This window comes from Macadamia integrifolia, chromosome 10, assembly GCF_013358625.1.
Source record: "Macadamia integrifolia cultivar HAES 741 chromosome 10, SCU_Mint_v3, whole genome shotgun sequence".
Classification (NCBI taxonomy): Eukaryota; Viridiplantae; Streptophyta; class Magnoliopsida; order Proteales; family Proteaceae; genus Macadamia; species Macadamia integrifolia.
In genome coordinates this window covers 11939282-11946355 of record NC_056566.1, presented here as the reverse complement: position 1 = coordinate 11946355, position 7074 = coordinate 11939282, and the positions used below count along the sequence as shown (strand labels likewise).

At 36.1% G+C, this 7074-nt stretch overlaps 1 pseudogene; it reads left to right on the top strand.

Annotated features, from left to right (window-relative positions):
* The first annotated feature begins 1966 nt into the window (after nt 1-1966).
* Nucleotides 1967-5684, top strand: LOC122091179 (annotated as a pseudogene).
* Nucleotides 5685-7074: the final 1390 nt, after the last annotated feature.

Sequence of the window (7074 nt, the reverse complement as noted above, 5' to 3'; positions counted from 1 at the left end):
GTTTGTTCAAGTTTTGTTCATTATGAGGCCTTGTGCTCCTTCTTGGTACCGAAATCCCAGGTGCAAATGAAGGTGGGATTAAACTAGCACGTAGCACATACCTTATAAGTTTGAGCTGTTTGCTAATGAGGTGATGCCCTTAGGCCCATTTGTTTGACAGATAAAAAAGGGATGAAAATTTTGGAAAGTGAGAAAAAAAAAACCCTATTCACGTTATCCAATTTAGACCATGCATGGTTCTAAAAACCAAAATTGAATGGTTAGTATTGATTGGATTGAAATGGTACTGACTTTGATCGATCTTTGATCTTTACCTTTCTGATCTCCTTCCATATGTATGGTTTAAGGGTAAAATCATAATAAAAAAAGAAAAGAATAGATTTGTTCGGTATAATCTGTTCCAGAACAGTACTAGAAAGGTATTAATAGCCTTCCTAAGTTTTAGAATCTTGATTTAAACTCACCAATGCTACAAAATGGGTCAAATACGTAGAAAACAAAACGCGATGTTTAGGCAACCCAAGATGTTAGAGGGGCCTAAATGCAATGAGTTTCAACTCGCCAATCAAATGCAAAAATTCACACCAATCAAGTCCTTTAAGCTGAAGAAAGAATATTGATGTAAGAATAAAACAGTATTTAAACCATTTATCCATGTATCAGTCCTGAACTCGAAAGTAGATTTTGGTTAGACATTTTTTTATTCCTTTTATAAAATAAGTATACCAACATGACCTCACAATGGCTTTAGCCTTTAGTAGAACATGATCAATGTAGATCTTCTATACCGTAATCAGTGCACTGGTCTCATTGATTATGGTATTAATATATAATTTTACTATTAATCCTTTTGTATACCAATTATAAGGAAATTATTTGATAAAATTATTCCTCACTTCAAAATGGGTGCTTGATAATAAGTTGCTTCGAATTTTGATATATGGATTTAGATAATAATTTCTCAATTTATGTGGTGTATATTGGCCATTTTTTTTTCTTGAACTCAAAAAATCTAAATATATAAAATGCATATCATTCATTTAATGTTTTTTTGCCATTCTCAAAATGTTTGTTCAAATTTTTTATCTTTCCGTTTTAATTTTTGAGCCATTTTAAAAGTAGAATTTTTTTTTTTTTTTTTTCACCATGGAACCCTTATTGCAAAGGTATATTCTGCACTTCACATCTTCAACCTTGTTCTACTATTCTTGACCTCCCTTCTCGCTCAGGGATTCAAAAATCTGTGAATTGAATTAGGAATTAATTGATTCATTCCAGAATTGACTGATTCATACTGAATTCGGTTGTACTGTTTTTGAATTAAAACCATTCCTTTCAAGATTCCCCTGAATCAATGGATTTTCATATCAATGGCCGACTCAAAGGCTCCATTTAATAATGTTTCTGAGAACAGAAACGGATTTTTTGGTGTTTGATAAACTTGTTTTTCAAATTGAGTGGATTTGCGTAGAATCCTTGGGTCAATGTGCGTTTTTCTGGGGAATTCGAACTTCAATCCCCAACAACGATTCAATATAACTAATTCATAAGGGTCTGGAGAGAATTAGAAAAAAATTACAAAAGAATCGATGGATGTGGATTTAAGGCTTTCACTAGCAAAGAAAAAATTGGGTGTATTCCTTCTCATTTCCCTAAAGAACCTTCGAACTTTGGAAAGCCACCATGGAGATGTAATTTTTTCATCCAAGGTCTATAGATTTTTTAGCTCACAAGTTATTCCAATAAACGGAAAAGGAAATCTGATTTGTATCATCAAACCTAATTCTAGATACAAAAATAAGTGTAAATTTCTATTTATGTTTCAAAAAATTAGAAAAACTAAACAATTTTATCAAACTTTTTCTTATGTGTTTTTTTTTTTTTTTTTTCCTGAAAAAAAAAACAAAAAAGGATTCAAAGTTTCTAAAAACGTTATCAAACAGTGTCTAAGGTTATTGAGGTCGATTCAGTCATTGAATCCTGTTTTCAAAACAGAACCGCTACCGCTCCCGCCCCCGCTCCCGCTCCCGCTCTGATATTCCCCTTCCTCCGGATTCTGCGTTTGGTAACCTGTTAGGGTTTACGAACTGAAAAAATTAGGGCAACAGAAGAGACGGCTAATTATCCAGCTCCGAGAATCTGTATGTGGTATGTGTCTGAAGTAGGGTTTAGGAACTGAAATCGTAGGGCAACAAAGAGATACAAATTTGTCTTCTTCTTCTTCTAAAACTAATCCTTCTAACACATTTCAATTCTTACCTATTTGCAGCTTTTGATTACGAGTTCTTCGTCGTTCGTCGGATATGCTCCAAGTACGCAAACGATTACCGATTTGCAGGTTTCTTTCTCCTTCTCCCCTTGTGAGCAAAGCCCAATCTAGAGCTCTGTTTTTAGATTTATTCTGCAGACAAATTCTACAGCTGAGGAAGAACATTCGACCATAAAAGTAGGTTGTGGGATCCTTCGTAGGTGGTGATCAAGATAGAATTGTTCTCTGTGCATTTTCTGAAATTCGAAACAAACAATATAGAGTTAGGGGAAAGAAATACTGAAATACATGACATTAAGTAATGAAAGCTAAGTATTCTTCTGCCAGGATCTACCAAATTCAAATGCTATTCCTCTAGAGTGCACTAGAATTATGGGTTCTTAACACCATCTTAAACTTTGTCTAGACAAGTGTCATGGCTGGTCTCAGCATACTTTTTTTTTTTTTAAGTCAGAGCATTTGATTAGTGGCATTTAGTGTTAAGATTACACAAGGGAAAGAGATCTGAAAAGAGCAATGCATATCAAAGTAAGAAAGAGAGGAGAATGGAGAAAAACTCAGATCAGTGTTCTTTGTTGGGGTGTTTAGGTCTGGCCTCCATAACCATTTCTATGGTAATTGTTGAGGTTCTTCACATTGGTATCCAATTCAAATTTCCAAGTGACCAAGAATTATGTTAGGATTGAGAAGAAAGTTGATCATATATACATGCTTTCTTACTGAGCATGCAGGTGCAATTGTGCATTGATAGTACGCTCTAGGGCATGGGGGTTCACTTTCACAATTTTCTGGTCGTTTTTCCTCCACTGGCAGCCATCATTCATCTATAGATACATGGAGGACATATATTAACCTGACCTTTTTGAAAGAAAACCCATTTGACATACTTATAGATGATTCTTTCTCTGTTTTGGGTGATCCTGGTTCTTCTATATTGGAGCCTTTTGCATTGCATCCTTGCTAGGAGAGATGAGACTGGACAAAAACTATAGCATTGCTGGATTATAGGTAGCATCTAGTTAAATGACATTGGGGTCTAGATTCTAATTTGGGTTCAATTTGGTAGTCTATAAAATCCATAGCATTGTAGCAATTGATTGTAGTGAGTTCTGAATTAATGAAAGTTGATTTTCTGGCTGGCTTTTTTCTGAATGTCTTAACTGTCTATTGGTTCATTGCTTGGACAGTGATGGGGTGGGGGATTCCATTGATCAATGAACGCAATTAAAACTTGTGTTTTGATCTATGTGTGTGCTCTGGTTTCTGTCCTTGCCCTACAATGCACAAGCCCCTTCACCAATCACCTCCCATGCATTGTTGTATTAGATTAGAATCTAAAGATTATGTTGAGGGAGTTATATATTAGGAAATGCATCATAACATAAGAAGGATTATCATGTCATAGAGTCTGGGTAGTAGTTAGTTTTACTGGTACTTTATGTCATTACAACTCAAATTTAAGTAATCTTAGACTTGTTGGAAAACTGGCTTTGTATTATACCTAATACAAAAAGTTTCATGTAAAATTAAAATCATTTGACCTGTCTCTTATTAGAGGACAATAACTTTTCTCTAAATATTGATTTTTGATGACTTGATGTGATTTAATGTTTATTTTTTTTGACTTGATGTGGCTTAATCATTTTTTAGTTTATTCACTTTGTTGATTTGTTTTTTTGATGATTATCTTGCATTGGTATGACTCTTTAATAGCTATTTAGCATATAAGTAGAATTACATAACTTTTAATATGCTATTTGTGCCAAATAAAATGGTTATATTAAAAAGAACATTAAAACGCTTTGTTAGCCAAGGCGACATCTTGCAGCTGCCTAATCGCCAAGATAGTTGGGCATTACCTCAAACGCCTTGGTCGCCTTGCTGCCTTGATAACTGTTAAATTTGTCTCGAATTTTTGACTCGTTTTGAAGATTGACCTGCTCCGACATATTTTGGTGGCGACCTGAATAGGAAGTTTTTTAAGATTTGTGATGGAAGCAGAGGGGTTGGGCCGATAACCCATCACTGATCTCGTATGGGGGTGCGGTGGGTATGGTTTGACCGGATTGACCGCAACCTAATGGGTCGACCCGCGACTTGGAGTATAGAATGTACTGTTGCTTGTTGAGAAAGTCATTGTATTTTGGGGTTTTTTTGAGCTAGGGTTTCAGGGCAAGTTTTCTTGCCACTGCTTGGGTTTAATCTCTCTTTTGCATAGTGAAAGATCTTCTTCTTCGCCGAGGACGAAGCACACTACCCTAGTGTATGAACCTCGTTAAATCTCTGTGTCGTGTAGATCTATTATCTATTTATTTTTCGTATTTCTTGGTGTTTGAACTAACAATAACTATGGTAGTTGTTGGGGATAATGTCTTCACCATGCCCCCTTTTTGTTAAAAATGGTTTCAGCTTGTATGAGTCTTGAAGGCTGCTTCACTTCACGCATTGAGGGATTAAAGCTTATTTGAAATGGGAGCAAGGTGGAAGGGAAAGGGTTCAAAAGCTAAGGCCCTTGCAGACCATGTCAGAAATTGTCCAACAACTTCAGTCTTCTCTAATACAGTCACAAACACATGGATTGCTCTCAGGTTGCAGTGTTCTTATTGAAGCAGAACCTGAACACGCCAATCTTTTAAATATGGCTTGTTTTGGCAAGCCCATTATCACAGCCTAGAAAGATAAGCAGTGGTATCATTTGGGTTTTGAGGAGGCCTTCTACCTCTGCCACTCTCTCAAATGTCTCCAAATTGTAGGGGTGGAAGATAATTGTGCAAAGAATGAAGAAGAGCTATGGAAGTACATGAATTCTAAGAGAACAGAATTCCCTGTTTTTTATAAAGCTTATTCTCATCTTCGGATGAAAAATTGGGCTGTTCGGCCAGGTTCTCAGTATGGTGTGGATTTTGTTGCTTACCGTCGCAATCCGGCTCTAGTACATTCTGAATATGCCGTGGTTGTTCTGTCGGATTGTGGTGATAATGTGAATAGGCGATTGAGGGTTTGGTCTGATATGGAAGGCACCATTAGGGTCTGTGGTAGTGTTGCTAAAACATTGTCAGTTCTTACTGTCAAGAGTAATGGCTCCGATTCGGTTTTTCCTTTATGTTTGGAACAGTATAGTATTGAAGAAAGTACATGTACGAGGTTTGATCCTAAGCACCAGTTGGAATCCTTATGTTTGGTTTCATTTAGTCGTTAGTTGAATAATCACTTTGTTAAATTAGCATTCTCCTTTCTATAGCATATATTGTTTGATGAACCCATTCCATTATATTTTCATCCACACCATTTCACACGAGTTTCCTATGGGTTTTGATGTGGTTAGTCATTGTACAGTGAAGACAATAAATAATGTTGATTCCAAAAATGCTAGGGAAAGAATGAAATTTGATATCTTCAGTTTGGATTGAGTTGATGAAACTTGTTTAGATATTGTATGTCCTTTATTTAATTCTCTTTTTCTCTTCTGGGTACACTGGAAGTTTCATTGAAAGCCTTATAGAATCCATCCCCAAGAAGAAATCAGAAACTAAGGGATGAGGAGTTGGAGCCATGAGTTGTTGAAAGCTGCAAGCGGAGGGGTTGAGGCGGTGGCTGTGTAAAATCAAAGAGTATGCAAGTGCAGGCTTGCACCATTCAGTGACATACCCAAATGGGTGAAGAATGTAAACCTACTATTACTGTTTGAAACCGGACTATGAAACTAGGTTGCGTTTGGTAGTCATTTTGTTCTAGAAATGATGTTTCGTGTCAAAACTAGAATTGTCCGTTCCTTTTTCAAAATTTTGGAAGGAAACTTCAATGTTGGAACTAATCATGTTCCAATATTTTTTGTTTTTGTTGTATTTTTTATTTATTTTTATTTTTTTTTTACCTCGTTCGTTTGACCCAAAAAAAAAAAAAAAAACAGAAAAATGAACTATGGACACCCATAATTATTACAACAACAACAATCAGAACTTTATCCCAACTAAATAGGGTCGGCCACATGGATCCAATATTAGAAAATAAAGAAACCCAAAAGATAGGTTAAAAATGAGGAAAAATTGAGATAAGAGAAGACGGAAAAGCAGTAGAGAAAGACGCATCATAAGAACACCCCTATAAGGGGTCGACAACACAGGTCCTTGTCCTGTACAAAACTCTATTTGAAGTCATACTAGGATCGAGTCATATCATTTGCATATCGTTCCAAACCACTTCGTCAATAGTGACCTTAGGCTTACTCCTACATTTTCTGGCTCCCACAAAATAAATTTGGTGTCTTCCTTATTGGGGCACTCATAGGTTTCTATTGAACATGGTAATACCACATCAACCGGCTCTCACAGAGTTTGTCCTAGATTAGTGTAATCTCCAAATCATTTCTAATACAGTCATTCCTTACCCTATCTTTTCGGGTCTTCCCGCACAGCCCTCTCAACATTCTCATCTCCGCTACACAGTTTATTTAAAGTACTCTTCTTGACTGCTGAACACTGTGCTTCATACATCATAGTTGGTCGAATAACTATCCTGTAAAATTTTTCCTTTAGCTTAATAAGTACTCTTTTGTCATATAACACTCCTGATGCACCTCGCCATTTCTAAGGGTGTCAATTTCAAATCGAAATCAAATACCGAAACCAAAATCGAGCCCAATTAACTGGACAGAACCGAACCAAATAAATACGGTTCATATTCGATTTGGGTATGTGAGTATTGCTATTTGGTTCGGTTCGGTTCGATTTCTATTTAATGTTAAAACCGTTGGTTCAGAACCGAAACCAAACCGAATTACTCTTAAAAAAAAAAAAAAAAAAACC